The 23222-nt window shown below is 37.5% G+C and overlaps 1 protein-coding gene across 1 annotated transcript in view; it reads left to right on the top strand.

Annotated features, from left to right (window-relative positions):
- Positions 1-23222, top strand: part of ADGRA1 (adhesion G protein-coupled receptor A1) — a 263226-nt gene that overhangs the window by 24041 nt on the left and 215963 nt on the right. The gene's annotated exons all lie outside the window — the stretch shown is intronic.

Genomic DNA, 23222 nt, shown 5'->3' with positions numbered 1-23222 from the left:
CCGACATGAGCCTAACTGGAAAACAGTAGAAGAAACATCCTATTGTGACTGGCCGCGGGGCCCCGTGTATTCTGGGCATATACCTCGTGTGGAGCAGGTATTTCAAAGACCTGAAGGGACTCAGGTGGGCCTTTGGAATAGCGGCTGTGGAGGCAGAGGGCATTAGGCAATTGAACACCTTGCCTGGGCTGACCGAGAATCCTTCTGCAGTTGGGCTCCTGAAGGTAGAAGAGCAGCAAGTGCCAATTGCCACCTTGACAGTGCATTGCCAGCAGTACTGAACCAATAGAGATGCTGCGATCCCCATCCACAAGATGATTCGTGAGCTGGAGAGCCAAGGGGTGGTCCGCAAGACCCACTCACCCTTCAACAGCCCCATTTGGCCTGTGTGCAAGTCTGACAGGGAATGGAGATTGACTGTGGACTGTCGTGCCTTGAAGTGACTCCACTGCTGAGCGCTGCTGTGCCAGACATGTTGGAGCTCCAGTATGAGCTGGAGTCCAAAGCAGTGAAATGGTACGCCACTATTGACATTGCCAATGCATTTTTCTCCATTCCTCTGGCACCAGAATGCAGGCCTCAGTTTGCCTTCACCTGGAGGGGTGTGCAGTACACTTGGAACCGACTGCCCCAGGGGTGGAAGCACAGTTGCACCATCTGCCATGGACTGATCCACACTGCACTGGAAAAGGGTGAGGCTCCAGAACATCTGCAGTACATTGATGACATCATTGTATGGGGGAACACAGCATCAGAGGCATTTGGGAAAGGAGAGAAGATCATCCAGATTCTCCTGGAAGCTGGCTCTGCTATCAAAAAGAGTGAAGTCAAGGGACCTGCCCGAGAGATCCAATTCCTAGCTGTATATATATGTGTAAAAGCGAGTGTGCCTAAAGTTGAAATGTATTAATTTGGGCATTGAGCAGACGGTATGGAATAAGGGGTGGAATGTCCTGGGGGGACATTATGAATCTGCTTTATTCCTGAACCGTCCGCTCAATGCCCAAGGATGCTGTTTCTTTAAGATGGGGCCATGGGACTGAGTGCAGGTCGGTTCAGTGGTTCAGCCCAATGGCTCGGGGGCTTGGGGGGCTCGGCGGGGCTCTGGAGGGAGTGCGCCGGGAGCGCTGTGCTGTTTTCTGGGTTTGCTTTGTGTTCCAGCTAGCTGGGAAAAGGTTCTGTTGGTTTTCTCTTGTTCTTTTTTCCCTTGCCTTCCCCTTGCCTCACTGCCTTCCTTCCCTCCTCACTGGTCCGGGGAGCCTGCGGGGTGGCCCTGGCTGGTCTGAGCCCAGGTGTGTCTGTTCCCTCTCTGGGAATTTGTTGTATTTTGAGTTTGGTTTTTTTTTCCTGTTCTACCCTGTTTTGTTTGTGTGTTAATAAACAGTTTGTTTTTTCCACTTTCACTTGCTGTGACCCACTTGTCTTATTGGTGGAGGAAAAGGGGAGGCCCTTTTCCCTTTGGAGGAGACACTCACTCCGGAGTGTTTCCTCCTGAAGTTTTGTCCCCAAAACCAAGACAGCCCTTTATCTTCAGGGTTAAACGTTCTGAATGGATAAACTTTAAATAAATATGTTCATTTTTACATTGTCAAAGCTGTTTTCCTTGCAAAGATTCCTTAGCTTGGAAGAAGAGCTGATGTATTTGTTTCTAGAAGAATTATATTTCGTAGAAGATGGTAAGAAAGAAATATTTTCCCATGTTTTTTCCTTTTCTGTTGGAGTGGGTTTAGTTGTAACCTACCTAACACTTCTGGATGGATTTCTCTCTGTAGCTGGCACCAGCCACAGTGAGTCTGGCCTACTACCTACAACAAGGTAAGCCTAAAAGTAAACCAGGCAGCCACAGGAGTGCTTGGTAATTGTACATTAGAATATGTGTTAAATACTTGTGCACTGCTTTGCTTCCGGGAAGTTCTTATCCAGCTCATGTGCCTGCTGGCTAGTTCTCATCTTTTAGGGAAGCTGGGACCACATCCCATTTTAGTAAGGTTTTGGGACCTTCTTGGTCAGCTTTGATGTCCATTCCTGCCTGTCTGAATCCAAACTGGAAAAAGTTTCCTCTCTGCATTGAAATGTTGATCTGGGACAGAGGCTCTGATGAGGAAAATAAGCATAAGGGGAGTGACAGTGATGTCTTCTGATGGTGAGTTATGAATTACAAATTACAAGTGCAGTCCTCAGTGTCAGTTAAGGATAAGAATGTGATGGATGTGAACAAATACGCTCTGGTGATTCAACTGTTTCTGCATGAAAAGTTGTCAGTATTGTTTATTTATAAAGTACCACGAAGATGTGCTGGGTTTCGTAAATAGTCTGAGAAGTAGATGGGGAGGCCAAAGATGCTAAAATTATCAAGGTATTTTAAGTACTGCTTCAGTTCTGCAGTTCTTACAGAAGAATTAAAATCATAGCTTTTTAAGGTGGGTTTATATATGATAGCTGCTGTATTTCTATATCGGTTCAACATCAACATGGTTCTGAGTTTGCCTCTGTCATTTTATTCCATGAATAAGTTGATTGGTGCAAGGTATTCAGGAGACTTTGAAAGCAGTGCAGTAATATCAAGTCTTCAAATACATGTTAATTACAGTAATAATATTTTGAAAGTCTGGAGACCAGAAAAAATTATTCCCAGAAGGAAACCAATAGTTCCAATGAATTAACCTTCAAAGAAAGATTCCAAGTATAGAGAAATGAGAAACCTCTTCGATGCTGATATATCAAAATTATCTTGAATTTTATTTTTATGTAGTTGTAAGAACATGGATTTTAACTGTGTATTTTAGGAAAGAAGAGAATTAAATGAAGAACACATTTTTAAATACTTTAGTGGTAGGGTGGGTTTTTTTTACACAGAGTCATTATCATAAATCATTATTTTTGATACTTTTATTAGATTCTTATGCATGGAACCCGGAAAAAGTAAAATTTTTATTTTATTTCTCAGGAGAGAAGAGGTAGGGCCAAATGTTATCCTTGAAGGGCATAAAGATTGTCAGGATTTAGTCCACACTTGGTATTTTCAAACTGTTTGCATTTTGCACTTATATCTACTGAGTGATGATGAAAAATCACTATTTGCCTGTTGGGCATTCCTGAATTAAAACCCACAATTTTTACTTTAATTTCTTTTAATACACACATTTTGTAGTGTAATAATGTTTCTCTTGAAAGACCAAGCTTGTTTTTCCATTTCTGTGCTGCAATAATATTTTTGAGTTTGAACAAAAACCCCTAATCTGTTAATTTCTTACACTTGGACTGTGTAATAACTACTTATAGCCCTTCATACCTTTATTTAGCACAAATGAACCTGGAAAAACTCAATGCTCTGAACTTTGGTGGCTGAGTATAGACCTAATCCCCAGTAAGCAGAGGGAATAACGTGGATGCATCAACATAAAGAGCAAACAAATGCACTGACAGGATATAATGAGCAGTAAATTTAAGAGGGAGCTTTTAGTGAAATTGGAACAGAGTTGAAGTAAAGGAAGTGAAATTTAAGTATGGCACAAGTATAACTTGTGAAAAATACTATTTTCAAAAATGTTTACCACTGCAGTATAATAAATAAAACCAAGTTAAATGTGCTGAGACAAAGTTTTTTTTTTGAAATAGAAATACCTAGATGAAGCAGTAAGTTTAGTTGACATGAAAGACAAGTTGGTATACTTGTATAAACTATATCTGAATGCAGGGAGGGACACTGTCAGAGCAGATAATATAATGCTTTAAAACGAAATTTGGAAAAAAGACGTACAATGAGAAAATGTGTTTATACTGCAGTAGATTAAAAGGGCTGCAGATACATTAATTGATGCTTTCGAGTAATAAGCTTACTGAGGACAGACTCAATGTGGGGCTTTTTAAATATCTTTAATGTCTTCAGTACTTCACATGATAGAAACAGATTTGTCAATGTACAATATTATCATTAAGATAATTCCTGTATTTGCGTATTTTTTGCTAGCAAAAGCAGTCAGAAATGTACTTGAAAGGTAAGGAAAAGGCAAGAGAACCCTCATGAATGCTGATAGAAGCAGTTAGCTTATGCTGCTGCTTTTATTTTGATAATTTGCTAAGTGTAAACGTATTAAACAAAGTTCATACCCTTTTTATTTATTGGTGCATGCCAGCTGGTGTTTATAATGCAACATGTCCTCTGGACAATATATGCAGGGTAATATTTATTTTGATTTTTTTTGCAGGTTCAGGTCAGCTGCACATTTTGTTATTTTACTTTTTCCTTCCCTCCACTTCCCTTAGGTCAGGAACCATAGCTTCCTGTAATGTGGTTTTCAGATATTCTCTAAGGAAATTGAATTTCTGGATTCAAAGCTGCCCATCTCAAGTTAGAGAGCTCTTCTTTCTTCATGAAAACATATTTATGAAACTATATAGCTTAGGAAAATTTTAATCAGCATTATGAAAGTTCTTCCTCTTTAAACATAGTAGGAAAGCTGAAGGAATTTAAAGATAAAGGCACATTGTTGAAGTTTAGCAAACTGTCTTGAAGGTTCATAATAACACTGTAGGATTTAGGAATTTAAATTCCTTTTATTATAGAATCAAAACCACCTGTAAGTATATAAAGTACTTTGCCTAGTTTACAGACTTAACATTCCAAAGCAGTATGGCCAAGAGCTCCACCTTTATTTTGAGCTTATGGAACTATTAGGAGCTTGATAGGCTTCTCTCGGAACAGAATGAATGTTGAAAAGAACCGAGTCCAGTTGGAATGCAAACTTAGTGGGGTGTTTTGTTTGAGTTTGTTTTTTTTTTAAGTTATGCTGTGTGTTAGAATGTAAGATACTGGAATTTTCACTTCTTTAAATGATAATTCTTTTGGAAATGAATGAGGCTAGTGGTGGTTTGCAGTTATTTTTGCTTCTCATTCTTTCTGAACTATGCAGCTGCAAAATTATGGAATATAAACTATGTGGCTAGAAATTTTACTTGTCTTATGAGTGTTACATGCCTTGGGCTAATACAGCTTATAAAATCTGGTGGCAAGCTTAAAGAAATATAAATAAACTAGTGTCACATGTACTGTATAAGCTTGTTGATACAGACAATATCATTTAAGTTATATTCAAGCTAAATAAGAATCTGTTAATCTTATTCCTGCATGCCTCTTAAAGCCCACAATAATTTGGTATATATATTTTTTTAAATTATGTAATAAATTGCTACCTAAAGCATGTAACTGCTGACTAGTCAGTGGTTAGCTGATGATTTACAGATGGGAGTGAGATGATCCAGACTGCAGGCCAAGGAGCTTTTTATAGTTCTGGTGTATCATTTGGATAAAATTGCAACCAGGGAGGCTTTGGAAGAAGGGTGATCAAGTAGCTAAAGTGAGGTACCTCTTGTTAGGTTACTAAATCTGTTCTTTATTTGACTGTGGTGAGTATGGTGAAACTTGCTGGGGCATTCGTTAAAACATCTGTCTCTTGGGCATCTCTGCAGAGAATACTGAAATCTAAAAAGTGTGAGAAAGTGATAAAAGTGAATTCACTTTTATAATTTCAGTCTGATCCTGTTATTTACCTCAGTGCTTCTGTCCTGGATCTTCTTCCCTTGCCCTCTTCTGGCTGTTGCCTGTAGTCCTGGACCTCACTTCCACATTTCACTGTAGATGGTGAGAGACTTCCCTCAGGTGCTGAGCTGAGCTTATCCTGATGATGGTTTCCAAAGCTTATACACAGATATTCTGCACTGGTAAAATGGGTACTCTCTGAAAGTATTTTAGCTCTGAGCAAAGAGTTTATTGTGGTGAGGAGTTGCCTAGAAATGTGTAAAGACTTCTAAACTGATCTAGATTTCAGTGAGACTCAAGTATTAAATCAGTATAATTTAACATGATTGAAAGTGTCAGGCTCGAGTATGAAGACATTCTTGTACTAGCTTTTAAACCTCTTTTAAAAATACTCTTTTCAGTCTGTAAATGTATAAAAACATAAATAATACCTAAGATAAAAGAGGTGTCTTAAACAAAAAGAAGCCAAGTACAATGTACAGAGCAGCCCTATGATTGTTACTCTATACTCACATGCAAGAGAATGTTGTGACTTGCTTTAATAATGTCAGAAGCTTTGTTAACCTATAAAACAGAGATAAATTGAACTAAGAACTCCAGGTTTGGCATTCTGAAAAGCACTGATTTGTTACAGACAGAATCAGTGTTTATGGTGAAATCTATAAAACATTGAAGATATTTGTGTTGCTGGGTCAGGTGATGTTAACTGCATCATCAATTGTTTTTATATTCTGTTGACATTCTCCAAAAGAGGTTGGTAGTTGACTCAGTCAGTTCAACTCCAAGTTATTTCAGGAAGTTGTTATGCATTAACTTTGCTATGTCATTAATATTATTCTCCTCCTCCCATCTTTCTTGATAGTTGAACTTAAACAGATGCTATAGCTGTGCAAGTAGCTGTGCTAGCTCTAGGGCTAGCAGTAGGTCCTTAAAATTCTGAAATCAGCTCTAGAAATAGCCTTTAAAAGGTTTACAAAGGTAACCATCTTATTTTGTAGTACAAGCCATAACTGCAAATGTGATTTCATCTACTTTAAGATAAATTTGCAGTCACACAAACTGTAGTAACAGTGATTTATCACAGCTGTAAAAGATTGGTGCAAGCTCAAAAACCTACCCAACAATGAATGTTTTCATGAGACTTATTGCCAAGGCAGGTATAGGGGCGGTTTTGTTTTTAATATCTCAGATGATTTAGTTGATCAGAGTGAGAGCAGAGTGGCAATTTATAATTGACAGACTAAGTTAAGTCTTTCTGTCAGGCAGCACTAGGTGTGGAGGAAAGGTCAATGAATGCCACCACAGTTTTTCATTGCTCTTGGTAGCCAAGTATCTACATAAAAGTCAGTGTCATAATTTCACCAAGTGACAACGGATTTAACCCTTCTTTCACCAGTTTCAAATGCAGCCACTGCTGTGAGCTGGGACACGTGTTAAATGGAATGGCTGGATTCAGTTGTCATCTTAATCTACAAGAATGGCTGTAAATTTTCAAAACTTGTGCCCTTCAAATATTTATGGAGATTATACGTAAAGAAATTTAGACAGTCAAAATCTTTCTTTCAAACCCAGGTACTTACAGCACTCTGTAAAGGTGCCAAGGAGTCCAGCAATCTTTTTGATTTATTCTCTACACTGTAGAGGGAGCTGAGAATACAGCAGACATCTGACATCTTGATGGAGTTCTGGAGATATGTTCTGAGGCAGGAGTTGTTTGCTGATGCCTTTAAGTTTATGGTGAACTCTGTGGATCAGTAGCCAGACTTTCTTGTACTGGATTTTAAGTCTTGGTACACTGCATCTGCTAAGTGGAAGTGATCTCAGCCTTTGCAGCTTGACTTTCAAAGTCAGTACTCTGTGTGCCATATTCTCATTCTTTCAATTTTGTGTGATCAAATCATGCCATGTTGTACCTGAATTTCTATCAAATCATACTGGTTACAGCTAGGAATGCCCCTTAAAGGCTTAATTGAATATTTCTTAGGATTTGGCAACACAAAGAAGATACTGGTTTTCCAAAGAGACCTGCAAAACTGTTGTTCTATGGCATTGACAGAGTTATTCTCTCAGGCATACCCCCTGAGAAAAGTCCTAAGTATGTCTCTTACAGAGATGGGTAGTTATTTTTCATGTTCAGTGGTGGTATGCAGTGAAAATGAGCTCGGACTTTGCTTGAAGGTTTTCTGTCTCTGCTCAAAAGATCCCCTTCCTGTCCATCGCTGGGGCACTGGGTGTCCCTGGGAGGAACCACTGCTTGCACTGCCCTTCTGCTCAGATGGGTTTCATAGCTGTGCTAAATGGTTCACCTGTTTAACAGGAAAAGCACCAGGAGAGCTTTCCCAGAGAGGTTAGGTGGTTGTGCTTTACTGAAACCCAACTGATTTAATGGAATCTGTAAAATGAATATAGGTTTGTGTGTTGGTTTTCATACTTAGTGATTTAATAAGAAGCTCAGTCTTAGGGGTGAAATTAGCTTTGCCTAAACAATGCAGGTGGAGTTGTCTTAAGCTGTCTGAAGTTGACTCATGTATCTCAGCTAATTCTTGCTCACAGTTTTTGTTCTCCTGGTATTTCTCAGCAATGCAATTCTTATTCATCCCAATGCTCAGACTGAAATCAGTGAAGTGGGAGGGAGAGTTGCTTGCTCAGAGTTGCAGCCTGAAATGCCAGAAATTTGATTTTGTTGTCAATTCACCCAGAAGTCACATGAATAATTCTCTTTCTGGTACTTTGATTCGCTTTCTGTGCAATAATAATACTTAGAGAAATGGGTGTAATTTTAAGGGTCGAGAATACTCAGATATGCTTTATAAAACAAAGACATTAGAGCTTCCAGTGGTAGGGACCTAATGAAGTTCATGTCATTTTTGCTTCTACTAGATCACTCTGGATTTTGTCTTTGACCATAAAGCTTGTGTGAAAGTATAAATATTTTTGTTGCCATTGTTCCTTTGCTTCTGATCTAACTGTTCTTGATACCTATTTTATTTTGCACTGGAAGCAAAGGGAGCTTGAAATTCTGTTTTTATTCATGTCCTGTACTATTATCGAGAAAGATTATTGCAAAATAAACATAGTTCCATTCTGCCACAACCAGTGAGAGAAGACTTTGCAATGAAAAATAACCTTTGAAACTTAGCATAATTCATAAAACAGTTTGCCATTTCAAATATCTGGAAATCTGTTCCCTTAAAAAGGTTAAGAAAATTCTGTTGGCCAAGGAAAATACCTTTCAGAGTAAGAAAAAAATATATGTATATGTATACATATATTGTTTCTAGTATGTGTATTGGAGTAATAGAAAAGGACACAGAAGATAATGCCTTTTGCTTTCCTGCAGTTCCCTTTTGGTCTTGGCTACATGAAACTGGTTTAGTATTTTAATGTTTCAAAAAATTTTTTCAGTACACACAGCATGATAATGATCTTCAGATGCACATGTATCACAGTAGATAGCTGTTGTGTCGTTCATTATTGTAGATGTAAGAAACATCAAAAGCAATTTAAAATTCCACTTATCTTGGCTCTGCTGAATCCTAAGATAGTGTCTGAGTATCTACACAGTAGTGTCTGAGAGGTAACACATCCCCTCTCTAGGAGTGGTTAGTCTGATGAAGGAAACATGCCTGTGTGGTATATCTCCAGAATCTATAACTCTGAAATGAAGTAAATTTATGAGGAGAGTCTTTTTAGATAGAAATGTGAAAATAACATCTAGAAAACAGATTTTTCTGTTCACTTAATATAGGAATCTTAAGGCATGGTTGAGTTGAGTATCAGATTATTCAGCAGCAGCTGTATTGCTTTTAGTTAAGAAGTGCTTCAGGGCTGACAGCCTGAATATTTTGCTGTGAAAAGAGCACTCAGGGAGCCATGGACACTCAAAATGAAGCTGGTTAGTGAGATTCCCAAATTCTTACTCTCCTTCTGACTTAGTGTTGCCTGGAGAAAGCTCTGGGTGAGCTTGAATGTCCTGTGCATGTGGGCTCAGTCATCAGCAGCCTTTCCCCAGTCCTGTTATGCACGGGGCTGTGCTGAGTCCTGCTGTGCCACTTGGGGAACCCTGACCTCTTCCCCTTCTCAAAATAGATGGCAATCCCCAAGGTTTGCTGTGGGCTTCAAAGGGGGCAGATGGAGTGTTGTGCAGGGGTAAGTGCTGTGGCAGGGGAGTATGAGGCTCCCTGGTCTGCCAGGCAAATCACTGTGTTTTGGGACTCCAGGGTCTGCTACAGCAGAGGACTTAGACTTTGAAGGGTTGGAAGGAAGTATTGCAGAAGTTGTGATTCAGGGCTATTTTTTGGGGGGGGCAGGGGGAGGGCCTGATTTTTTAAGGGTTCCTCTGATGTGCCCAGATGGTACACTTGGGTCAGGTTTTTTTCTTCCTTTGCTGTTGTAGTTGGTTTTGTGTCTGTCCACAGTATCTGGAAACGTCTCGTTTTAAAGAAAGTTGACAACCAGACTTCTCAGAGATGGAGATTTTTAAAAGTGCCAAATCCCACAAAAACTAATTCCAGAGTTGTCATCTTGTAATAAGATGCATTTTATAGGTATAGAAACATTTTTGAAATGAATGAAAAAGCAAACCAGAGCATGACACATTAGATAATATTGCTGTAGGTAGAAAACTGCTGTGGATGTGTTAAGCTTTGCTTCAGGTATATTGTTGTTAAGGGAGTGCATGTGTATCTTTCCATGAAATGCTTTAAGGTAATATTCTATTAGTCTACATAAATATTCAAATTGGTTAGGCCAGAATCATACATAATTAAGACATGGAGCCATTCTTATTAATATTTTCCCTAGTCTGTGCTGAATATAATTGATTTTGCTCAGGAGCAATCAGTTCAGATTGCTTGGCTTATGTGAAGGACTTGGAATGAAAATGTTTCTGTTTAGTCTAAAAGCACCTAATACAAAGATTAAGAGATGTATTTAAAGTATATATTGGGGTTTGTGTTACAGTCTTGAAATAGCTTATTTTTTGAAATAAAATTTCTGCTTTTACCCAGTCTTTAATATACAAAGTTTTCAGAAAGCTTGGTAAAGAAGGACTTCTGATATCTTACTATTCTGTGGCATTTACTGGGGCTAATTTGTGGCATCAGTTTCTATATTTCTCTAAGTGCCTTGCTGATATTCTATAAGAACTTGGAGTCTGGTGGAGGGTAAGTAAACAAATTTTAGAGAAAGGGGCCTAACAACCAAGGAATAGCAAAGTTAGCTTCAGTCAATACCAGAAACACAGCAGAAATAGATATTTGAAGGAAATTTATTTTTACTCTTTGTTTAATCTTTGTGAGGGGGAAACTAATTGAAACATCATTGGAATATTCAGGTTTAATGTTAGAATTCTTATTTGATAATCCAAAGAGTGTATGTTACAGTATATTTTTTTCTAATACAGATTTAAGGGGGTTTTTTTGTCATCATCTGGCTGCTGCTTGGCAGCCTGTAAGGTAATGTTACATGGCTTCAGTCAAAATTCATTAATGGTACGAAGTGTTTGTACTAGCAACTTGCTGCTTTAAATTCTATACATTAACCATCTCCTATGCCAAGTCAGTGAGCACAAAGTAGTAAATGTATGAGCAGCAAAGAAATAACAACTATGTGTGTTGCATGTAGTGCAGTTATAAATGAGAAAATGGCATTTCAATGGAAAAGAGATGGATGGGTGCCCACGCTGATTTTGGCTGTTACCAGAGCTGTCTGTTGTGCCCTGTACTTTCTGTGCTTTCTTGTCTTTGATGGATGATGCATCTTCCACACTGGTACACCCAACTGCCCGTTGCTCTAACAGGGGCTTGCCCAAGGAATGAATGTCTAAGGTATTTATTTTAGGAATTATTTAAGGACAGAATATTTTTTTGCCATTTTTCTTCAAGCAGGTTGTGGTGATTTCCTAAAGAACAAAAGTTGTGTCTCACTTGTAGACCAGTTCAGTCAGTAGCTCATTAATTATATGTGTACCAGAAAAGACAATCTGTATCTTTTCTTTACTTGTTTTTCTTCATTTATTGCTCATAGCTATACTCTCTTCCCTGACCCTGCTTTTATTTCTTTTGTGACTTCTATTTCTTCAGTTCTTTCTGAAGACAGTCTCTATTTTTAAAAAATAAGTGCAACTGGTCTTACTTATCCTTTCATGTAATTTCAGGCATCCATGAAAGGTGCTGTCACTCTCAGTATTGATTCAAGGATCTGAAAACACTTCTGAAAAAAGAATAAATTATTCTGTCATCATTAGTTTAGGAAAACTTTTAAAACTGCTGAAAGAAATGAATTGGGAAACCATTAGGAATCACGGAGCTTCATTTAACATAGTTGTGATCACTTCAGGACATGATTCCCCCCAAAGGCTTAGGAATTCCCTGTGGATATTGCTGCCAGAGTTTATTATTTTAAAAGCAATGTGTTCAGCTACAGTTATTGTACAAGTAAATGTTTTAGGAGCCATTTGGTGGAAAGGCGCACTGGGAGGTAAAGCTGAATATTTGCAATCGAGTATCTAACAAAAGGTGGTTGAGTGAGCTGAACATTGACTAATGTGAAAGAAACAGATACAAAGCAAGGTAGGAAGAAGTTAGTTGTGTAGTGGAAATTGGATCAAATGGTAGGTGTCTTTGTATTATTTATACCAGTGTTTTGAACAGTTGTGCTGAAAGCTTTATTTCAGAGATTGCGGCTATAGCTAAAATGGAAAGAACATCAAATATTGAACACCACAGCCTTAGGAAGATAATTTTAAGTACTGGGCTGATAGATACAGCATCTGAGACTGAGATTAAAAAAAGACAAATCACAACTGAGACCGTCATTGACCACTTTAGCTTGGAAGCTGGGAAGTAGATGGACTCGGAGATAATTGGTGTGTTACATTCATCACATGGGGTGAAAACTGCCTTCCCAAATGTCCTGGGAGAATTTTCTTAAAGCCCATTTTCTTAAGGTAACCACATTTCCCTTCACCAGTGCAAAATCTCTTGAGAGATAAGACATGAGGATGTTGCTTAGGCTTAAAATGAGTACTTTTAACCAAGTAAGTGGAGTCTCCTACTTAAAATAATTAATTATTAATTCTGTGTACTGATTGTGCACACCTTACTATACTTTCAGATTGGAAATAAAAAGCTGGCTGAAAGTTTAATTACTTCTAGAAGAAATCATTAAATGTTTATTCTTTTCTGTATATGTATTCAGTAAAATTATATTAACATAAGGAATTTTTGAAGCAAATAACCTAATAATATTAGTGCTGGAAACAATTGATACCGATTATCTACAACAGTAAATAAAAAAATAGTAAGTGTTGCATTCCAATAGTTTTCCAATTTGACTTAGGTGGGCAATATAGAAATGGGATTTGATATGCCAGAGGTTGCTTTTATAGTCTCACTTGTGACATGTGGGTCCAGAAAGAAAATATTTTAAAGGCAGGTGTTGTGGCAGATGTAAAGCACATTCAACCTGTAGGCTACAAGTTGGTGATTTTGATGTATAACCCCCAATTTTCTTGGTCTAGTTAGGGACCCACATTGGGTAAAGCAGAAGGAGGTTCCAGAAAAGATGACGGTCTGCATCGTCATGTTTAGGGTTCCTCAGTCTGACACTTACTGTGACAATTCTCTTGCTTAATGTCTGGTCTCTGCAGTAATTACCTCTGTGCTGTCTGAATTTCAAATTTTTATGGATTGTTCAGTCTGTTGTAGTCCACTTTATAAATAGTGCTCAAGGCCAAGATAATCCACAACAGCCAATCTCTCAGTTACACAAAAGTGTCATCATTTCACCACTCTGAGCAGTGCTCTGATCTACCTGATTTGCTTTAGGTGGGAGATGGGACTGGATGACCTCTTGAGGTCCCTTCCACTCTGGATGATTGGGAGAAACAAATTATCTGTCAGCCTGCATTTTCTGCCTCAAATGGACACTAGCCCAAATCTGTTTTTTAAAACATTTTGCAGACTTGAAGCACCTCCAAAAAGAAGTATAAACTTGTATGCTGGACTGTATGCGTTGTGTGTGGTTCACTTGTCCTCTGTGAATTAAAAAAGAATAATTACTAGGTGTTCAAAACTTTAGGCTGTCACTCTGCTAGAGTATCAGTAGCTGTCTGAAGTGCTTTAGAAAAACTTCTTTGTCACTCCTTATTAGCAGCTAAAACTCTGTTCCTCTGTCTTTGACACCAAATGGAAGGCTAAGAGGAGCATTCTGACATTCAGGCTTACTGGTTGAGGCAAAATAGAACAAACAATTTAGATTTCCTAAACTGTCTCTTTAAATATATCATTATGAAAAAAGATTTTCTTTTCAAATTCAGCTAGGAATTATTTAATGATTCCAGACCAGGTTTTTTTCAGGCTTTCATTTTTCATATATATTGCCCAAAGGATGCACAATGAGTTCTGTATTTCATTGAATTACCAGAAGGTATACATTGTCATTTTAAAAAAATACTACTGCATATAGCTCTTTCACAGAACACAATTGCAGTCCCAGCAGAACTTGTCAGTTAAGCTATAAACATAATAAAAAACAGAAAACCAATTTGTGGGAAAATCAAAATAAATTACTACAATGAACACTTTTCAGTATTTTTCTGGATTCATATTCAGCAATTGTTTTAGTAACTGAGAGACATGAGCATTTTGAAGACGATTCTGAGCATAGTTTTCAGAAATAATATGGAAACTTTATAATGCTCTTCTAGAAATACATAAAAGATTAGCAAAACTAGGGAAAGCGAAAGGAGTGTTTCAGGGCTTAAAAGAAGGGCAGGGAGCTGAATAAGAGAAGTGCTGAAAAGATCTCACAAAGGAAACAAAAAGTAATATAAGAAGTGTAATAAAAAAGGAATGGTGACTCAGGAAATTTTACCCTTTTTCCAAAGTGACTTAGAAGTAAGTTATAGTAAAATCTGAATTAGGAAAGCTGAATTCTTTCTTGTAAGAATTTTAATTAAATGTTAATAATTTATTTGGTACTCTTGTTAAAATTCTTGAACTTAAGAACTCAAAATTTATTTGTAGAATAAAACCTCCTGACCATATTGTATGTAGTGTAAAAAACAGGTTTGGCCCACCTGTGGAGCTCCAAGGCAGTTTGGGGTGCTGGTGATTATTTGGCTGAGCAGTGGAGTGTAAGCCCAGGAGAGAGGAATGGTTATGCTGACCTTGCCATGAATCACCATGGTAAATCACTTGCAGGAACCATTTTGGAGTGGGGAACTCAAATGAACCTCTGATTCCTACTGAAATAAGTGTAAAAATTCCTGTCCTGTAGGATGAAGATGTGTCTCAGCTCTTGTGTCGTTGGTGCTGAGCACACTGAAATGCTCAAATCTGCACATTGTTCCAGTGCATTGTTCTCTCAGCTGCTCTGCAAGTCCTGGTGGTGTTTGCACCATTGCTGTTGGTGAATTGTATAAAAGTGTGGATGAGAAACAAACATAAGAATGTAATCTTCCCACAACGTCGAGTTGACTGAAACGCGTGTCAAAAGCTAATTCTCCTGCAAACAATCACTTCATTAAATCCATTTGCATACTGCACAGGCTTATGCAGTGGAGAAGAACTTCCAATTTTTTAAATATTCTGTATGAATCTCATTTTTCCCACTAAAAATGGATTTCAAATATATATTCATTGAAGGATGTGCAGTGAGTCAAAGGCAAAACCAAGAACACCAGGGCATGCAGACCCATGCTGTCACCAGTTGGCTACATATGCTCTTAGAAATAGTGTTTTATTGCAAGTTCAGACATAAGGATTTCCTTTTCATTGTAGAGAGAGCTTTGAACAATTCCTCCCTTTCTCCAAAGAAAATGTTGACAATAGAATCTTTGATCTACAAAAACTAATGCACATGAAAAATTTAATTCATGTAAATAATTCTGTTAGACTCAGTAAGACCCATCACAGGAAGTTAAACATGCATAACTGTCTCTCAAGACATGCATGTGGTAGGTACAGTGATATAGTCCAAAGTTCACTTAGATAAAGTTCTGTCTTCAAAAGATGTAATAAAAATGCTGTCTTATCAAAAGATCATGTGGGGTTTTTAAACTAAAATTTGAAAAAAATTACATGCACTCAAGTTCAAAACTTTTAAAAGTAAGATTTATCTAGAGAGCTGAATGTGTTATAAATACATGTCCATGTTGTAGGCAAATAGTAATGATTCATCACATTTTTATATCCTCATATTCTATGTTCAGTTCAATATGATGTGATTTTAGGAAATATCACTGCATAATTCCAGTTTACTATTCCAGTGCTATATATATATTGTTAAACCTTTTTCTACAATCATCCACTCACGATGTAAGTTTTCCGGGTGCTGACTTTCTTGAATACAATTGATTAAACTTTGAGCACAGAATCCTGTATGACACTTCAGGTGTTCACTGATCTTTAGAAATAACCTTTAGACCTTAAGTTCTTGTGGGAAAAATAAGTTTTACTTAATAGGATCATCTAGTTCAGAAATTCTCTAGTGCTTGATGAAAGTCATAAAATAGACAAGCACATTTCTTTTCTGAAGTACTTAGAGTCCTATTAGTAATGCTTTGATTCCTACTGCTTCTTGTCCTGTTCAGTTAATTAATATCATCCTGTAGTGGAGTGGGCTTGTTCAAAAGCTGAAGCCTCTTTAACTCCCCCACTGTTAGGAAATCATATTAAAACTTCTATTTGAGAGTGACCTTGCTGCTTCCTTTTGTTAGTACATTAATACCACTGAACCAGTATTAGGGAGAGAATGAGTTGTTTGTCCTGCTAGTGATGATAATATTTTGTTTTACTGTTTGAATTGTGGTGTTGCTTTCACAAAGAGGCTCTTGAATATGATTTTACCTAATTAAATCAGTTGATGTGGTAATTAATATGAGAACTCTCTGGCTTTGGTGTTTTGAATGTGACCTAGCAGTCCCTTATATCACCCAAGAGGACTATTGATGAAAAGCCGCCAGTATGAACACCAAAGACAAAAAAATAAGCGTTTTGCTTTACACTTCACATTACTCAAAGTGGGGTTATTGAACAGTGATTTTGCACAAAAGCAATGTTCTGTTTCCATACTACAGTTTCTCCCACATTCCATTAAATGGATGACAGACTATTGGTGTTAATTTACTTTTGGAAGGACTTTCACTTAAATAACTAATTACCTAAAAGGAAATTTCTTGATGCTTATGCTTTCTTTTGCTATCATCAAATAGCGTCAAGATCTGGAAACTGCTGTTCTGCTGGTACTGTACAAGTAAAAATGATAATTAGCACACACTTACTGCCTCTTTGGCTATAGCTGTTTGGGGGCTGTTTTTGCCACATGAGCGTGCTGTGTACAATGCAAGGCAGGTTTTGAGTATTTTTCTGTTTCCACTAATGCTTGGTATTGCTGCAAGTGAATGGGTTTAACAAAAGCTGGTATACATGGAAGATAATGATAAAACCAGCTGGAATTAGAGGTGCTGAGAGACTAGGTTTTATTGTTTTCTACAGGATTTTTGTATGATTCCTTTTAAGAATGCTGACCACACACTTTATTTAGTCTGAAAAGACAATACAACAGGCCACAAGCCTCTTCAGGAAGAGAGGTGTCACTTTAGGCTTTATATGCATCTTTACTCTTCTGATCATTTACCTTTATGCTCTTTTAAGTTTTGATGTTCTCAAAGTCAGAAAGAGAAGCAGGCACTATGAATTGCTGTACACACATACTGATATATAATAAATTAATAAATACTCCCTGTATCTTTACAACTTTTCCTCCCTTGTGTTTGGGTATCAGACTGTGCAGATGTCCACCACACCCAATTCATCTCGTGAGCTGTCAGCAGCGTTTTCAGTCCTTTTTCTCTTTTCACTTGTTCAATCAGTTTTGTTATTGTTCTGTGACTCCCTCTCAGTCTGTTTGTATAGTTCTAATATTATCTGTTGAAGTACTAGGTAGTAACTCAGCTGTGGTTTTCAGTTTGGAGAGGGGAAAAAAAAGTGCAGTTTGTACCTGTATTTTATGATAGCTCCATGTATCTCTCCATGTGTGGCACAAAAAGCAGGTATCTTTTTTTTTAAATTTATTTTTCTATTTCTGCCATGTTTGTGGTGCAAACTCCTTCTTAATTTGTTTCTGTGGTGCAGTTCTCAATGAATTATGGATGTTGTGGGAAATAAACAATATTCTGGTTTACCAAGAAGGATTTTAAAACCTTAAAAAAAATTTAGAAAAACTTAGTTTTTCATTTTACACTGTAGGACTTCAATATAAATTATTCTAGTTGTATTCTGATACCATAAAGAAATTAAATACATTTTTCCCTACCAGTGTGTCCAAGTTTCACAAGGATGTCTTCTCACACTCCCTTTGTATCTAACCACATACCACATGTAAAGAGGACAAACATCTTAAACTGCAAAATGTCAGCTGTTATCAGGCTTCCATGAAAAATGATTAACTACTATCTGTACTTAAATTGTTATTTTGGAATAAAAGATACTTCAAGTTGCTTGATGTTAAGTTAGCATGTAAGAGAAAGTGCAGAACTCAAAACACAGTTTCTGAACAGAGCCCCAGCACAATTGTCCCAGATGTACAGTCTTAGTGGACCAGGCTTTCTGTCTTTTTTCAAATTCTCATGGATGTTCACCTAACACACCTTTCTACTTGAGAAGTGGAAAACTGAATAGAGATTAAGAGGAAGTGCACAGCAGGGGCAGGTGTGGTTGAGGGTCTGGTTTGTGTTTCCTGTAGCATTTGAGTGTCCCTTTAGCTGGGCTCAGTGAGTGGGGCTCAAAGGAAGGATTCTGGAGGTTTCAATTTTCTAGACATGGTCTATCAGCCTAGACACAGGACTGGGTCAGGTATGATCTGTAGCAGCTCGTGGGCTGCTCAGCAGAAAAACAGGTGAAAGTTGACATTTTACTGATTTTTCATGAAGTTTGGGTGGGAGGTTTTATTTGTGGTTTTCATGTACTTTCCCCTGTGAGTATTATCAGAGGAAATACATATTTTCATTAATGGGTCACACTTCCTTCTATGTTCACTATGCATTTGGGAATAGCAGTCTTCATCTAAATGAGTTGTCTTCCTTGGATTTGGTTATCTGAGCTGTGCTTTCTCTGTGGATGCACTGCTGTGTGAGCTCACAGGCTTTAGGCTTTACTGGGTGGGATGCAGCACCATCCCACTGAAGAAGCCTCAGCTGTGGAATTTGTTTACTCTGTAATGTCAAGTGAACCCAAGTCCATTGACTCTGGAGGCTTGGTGAAAAGATTCCTTCTCTCTGAGGGGTTATATAGGAAGTTGAAGTTTGTTTTCATTATGATTGAGAGCTCTTTATTTGATGCTTTTTAAATACTTCAGTAAGTTCTCTTATGCTGGGCATGTTTTGTACTTGAATGAGACTTTGTTGCACAGGGCCACGTCATCCTGTACTTTCAATGGTTTCACAAAACCAAAAATCACAGCATCATTTTAAGCAAACTGTGATTTATGGCTTGTTTAATTCAAATGGAAGAATTGGCAAAAAAATCAGAGAAATTACTTTTCTCCGTTAGAACAATTTATTCTTTTAGGTATGTCTGTATTGTAAAGAAGGGGAATCCAGGACAGAAAGGAGAGCACAGGGAGCAATGGCTCATTGACTGTCCGTGCTTCTCCATTGTTAGCATCTGCTTGGCATGGTTTTGGTCCTGGTGTATTGATGCCTTGAAGTGGCTACCTGAAAACACAGGCTAGACAAGATTAAGAAAATAAAAGTAGGTATTTGTTTGAAGGGCCTTCAAAGGTATACCTTGGGAGTCAAAAGCCTCCAGCCAAGATGGACCCAGGGTCACAAGTTCTTCACACTTTTATAAATTTGGTCCATTTGCGTATCAGAGTTAGTTCTCCCATTATAATTTCAGTTAATGATGTAATTACCCCAAACTTGCCCCTCCTCTCAAAGGCTTTAGTTTACATATTTTTGGGGCCTGGGTCAACAAGGTGTCCTTGAGGTGCAAACCTAGAGAGGGTTTGTTATGTCTAACCAGCATGAAGGAGCAGTAGCTAACAGGCCGTATGAAATTTCAGTTTCATACTGGGCAGTACAGGATTTGAAAAATATAAAAGTTAAAACCTAAGGCATCATTCCCCCCCTAAGTGAGGTTGGTTGGTTGGTTGGTTTGTTTGTTTCCAGTGCAGGGTGAATGGAATCATGTTCAGCCTGTGCTGCAGCCCACCGGGGAAGTACATTTGTGCCGTGAAACTGCATGCATGGATTAAATGCTTTAGGATGTCAGTGCAAGTCAAGAGAGGGTGTTTCAATGATATCCCTTGAGAGCAGGAATAGTGCTGGAGGGCTCCAGAGGGCCAGGAAAGGATAAACCTGGTGTCGAGTTAATATCTTCTGAACAGCCTCCCTGGGTTAAACTGTCCCCCAAATTGTCTTGGGAGAAGGAGTAGCAGAGACGTAAGATTTTAGACGGTCGACTGCAGCAACAGAATGGTTCATAAAGTGTCTGATAGCAGAGTGGTACTGACAGGTAAACTGCTCCCCAGCACTGTTTTAGTTGTATCCTGTGAGAGCTGGGACTCAAAGTGCCTTGATTTGAATTTTCAGTTACTTGGGCTTGAATCTTTAATATATTGTGCAAAGACAGTTTGCAAACTGAACTTTAAAATAAATAGTTATTAGAAGGCTTCTCTGGGAATCTTCTTCCTGAACAAAACCAAAAAACCAACCAAACAAAGACAAAAACCCACCACCAACAACAAAAAAACCAAACCCCAAACCAACCAACCAATCAACCAACCCAAACTCCCCCCAAAACCCAAACCAAACCAGAAAAACTACTTTAAGTAGATTTTGGTTTTGGAAAATACCTTCATTGAAATAAAGTGTGCTCATTTTCATAGTGTTTCTTCTGCTGGAATAAAATACTTAAAATGTCAGATTCTTAGCACATGTCTAGAAACTGGTAATTATTTAAACCAGCTGCCTAGTTGCAGTGTATGGTGAGATTCATCACTGTGATTCACTAGCACATCAGAAAAAAAAAACGCAAAAAGCAACCAAGTGAAAATGCTATGGATAGATAAAATGTGAAAAGTACTTATTTACAGTTGGTGCATGGTGGTGGTTTATTTTTAAAAAGTGCAACCTCTATTTGAAGTTTGATTAAAATAAGTGAGTCAGTTTCTGTTGTATCTGACAGCTATAAATTTGTTACAAGCTTTCCAAAAAAATACATGAATAACGCTTTTTTTTTCATGTATTTATTCACCAAACCCTTGCATCTGTAAGTACAAGAAAAGGGTGCTAATCACTGCAAAATTTCTGCAGGTCTTTAATTAGAAACATTTCCCTGTAAGCAGGTGACTGTATTCGAGGGAAAAGAGAAACCTACCTATTTTGGCTATAGTTCATACATTTCATATCCATTCTGTTGCTTGTCTATAGAAATAATGTACAAAAATTATTCAGCGTAATTTCAGCATCAAGAAAGAGTAAAAGCCACAATTTGTCCTGGCATTGATTATTTGAAAATGTTTTTCCTTGTTGGTAGTTAAGCCTCATTTCTGTGTTAGGATATTGAACATTGTAACCAAAACTTTCCTCCCTTCCGTCCTCATTCCTGCAACAAATGTCCTCAGAAGCGAAGAATGTTATGAGTCTCATCAAAAGCTTAGTAAGTGATCCATTACTGTATGAAAAATAATGTGATTTATGTTTGCCACTGAAGTTGTTCATTTTATTCACAGAATTGATCTTCAGTACAAACCAAATCCTTGTTGATAACAGCCTGTTGCAAGTTCTTGCACATCACTAAAACTAATTAAAAACAGGTGGATTCTTCCCATGTAGCAGTACCACCCAGCTGAATGAAATGTAGATAACTTATATGAATTGTTAGAGAGAACGTTGTTTTCCCTAGGGACCTTACTGGAATGCTAGGATTCTCTAAAGCTGCATTTCTGAACAGAAAAAGAATCATATTTTAACTATGATATCCTTATTACTTTGTTTATAAAACCTGAATTTAAGTTGGCACTGTAGAGAAGAGGAAACCCTGAAGGAAACTTAATTTTTGAAACCTGATCCCTGTGTGAAAGTCTCTGTGAAACTCCGGTATAAAGATTTGAAAGGTTTCCTTTAGAAAATCAAATCTACATAGCTAAGTTTTGTTTGTTTTTTGGTTGTTTTTTTTTTTTTTTTTTTTTTTAATTTTGTGGTGTCACATTTTTCACAACTTAGTTTATCTTTCACAAAAATAAATGAGATAGCAGAATCATGAGCTGTGTTTACTGAGTATTCCATTTATGAACTAAATGATCTGCTTAATCTTGTGATTTATTAGCAGTTTGATAGTTCTCCTTAATTAATCGGAGTTTGTTTTATGTGGGCTAATGATACTGGTTTCAATCAATGTGTGTAGGGCTGTACAGAAGAGGACATGGAGGAAGAGTAGGAGACCAGCTGACTTGTGCTGCATTTTCATGGAGTGCCAGCAAAGTTCAGACTTCCCTCTTTTTCTGGGCAGAATGAATAGAAGGCTGGAAAAACAAATTGGCACAACGAAAATTTTTTAAAGACAGAAGTACTTGTATCTAAGCCAGCTGTAAGTTTTGAAGTGCATGTATCTTTGCAAATCAGACTATGCAGAGTAGTCCAAATACAATATTTGTATCAAATGTCATTGTAACAGACCTCAAAGATGGTCTCTCTGTAAAACAGCATATTAAAAAAAAAATGACCCAATATGAAGTGGAATTCATTATGTTAGTCTTTCCAAGCCCAGCCAATTTTAATTTTGGGTCATTTTTTCTTGACTGACTCAAGTTCTTTGCAGTCTCAGAAGAAAGTTGAATAAAAGAATAAAATAATAGAACATTGAGAATAAAACAATAGAGCATTTCATATACTTACCCACAGTGGGCCATCAAGTCACATCAAAATACACATTTATACAGGAATTTTACATTTGCAGAAATCTCTAGATCTTACTAACATTGCAGTGTTTTAACTGCTACATCAATAATTGTTTTCTGTGTTCCTGTGAGGTCACTGTTGTTACATTTGCGTCTAGACTTGAGATTTTATGTGGTAGGTGTGTGCTGGGGCAAAGCACTTACTGTTCATATACAATGGGAAATGCTAAGAGCAAGACAAGATAGTCTTGTGTAACTGACTGTTTAAAAACTTTACAAAAGTAAAAAATTGATTTAAAAATCTCAAGTTTGCTAGTTAAGAGCATAAAATTTATTTTGAAATTTTTTTGGTCTACTTTCTATCTTATTGCAAGCTGCATGTCTTATTTTGAAATGTACTTTTGTGCACTAGAGAAGTGTAATTTATTGCAAATGTTACATTAAAAGACTCATTTCTCAGGCAGTTGGAATTAGATTTTTTCAGAGACAAATGTTTCTTATGCACATTGCATAATCATTACATTAAAAACCCAATTTCTCAAGTTGCTAAACCAAACTGCATTTCTTTTGCATATTGGAAGGTTTTTAAGGGTTAACATCTTCAGAACAAGGGCATGTTCATATTGTATTGCTTCTGAAATAGCTGGGAACATATGGTGATGGAAAGTCACTAAACTAGGAAGAACCACTTGTGAAATTCACAGTAGCTTTAATATAAGGAAGAATAAACAACTTTTTCAATGGCCTGCATGCAGGGCCAGTCTGCAAGTGTATG

Source organism: Aphelocoma coerulescens, chromosome 6 (genome assembly GCF_041296385.1).
Source record: "Aphelocoma coerulescens isolate FSJ_1873_10779 chromosome 6, UR_Acoe_1.0, whole genome shotgun sequence".
Classification (NCBI taxonomy): Eukaryota; Metazoa; Chordata; class Aves; order Passeriformes; family Corvidae; genus Aphelocoma; species Aphelocoma coerulescens.
This window is presented reverse-complemented; position numbering and strand designations above follow the sequence as displayed.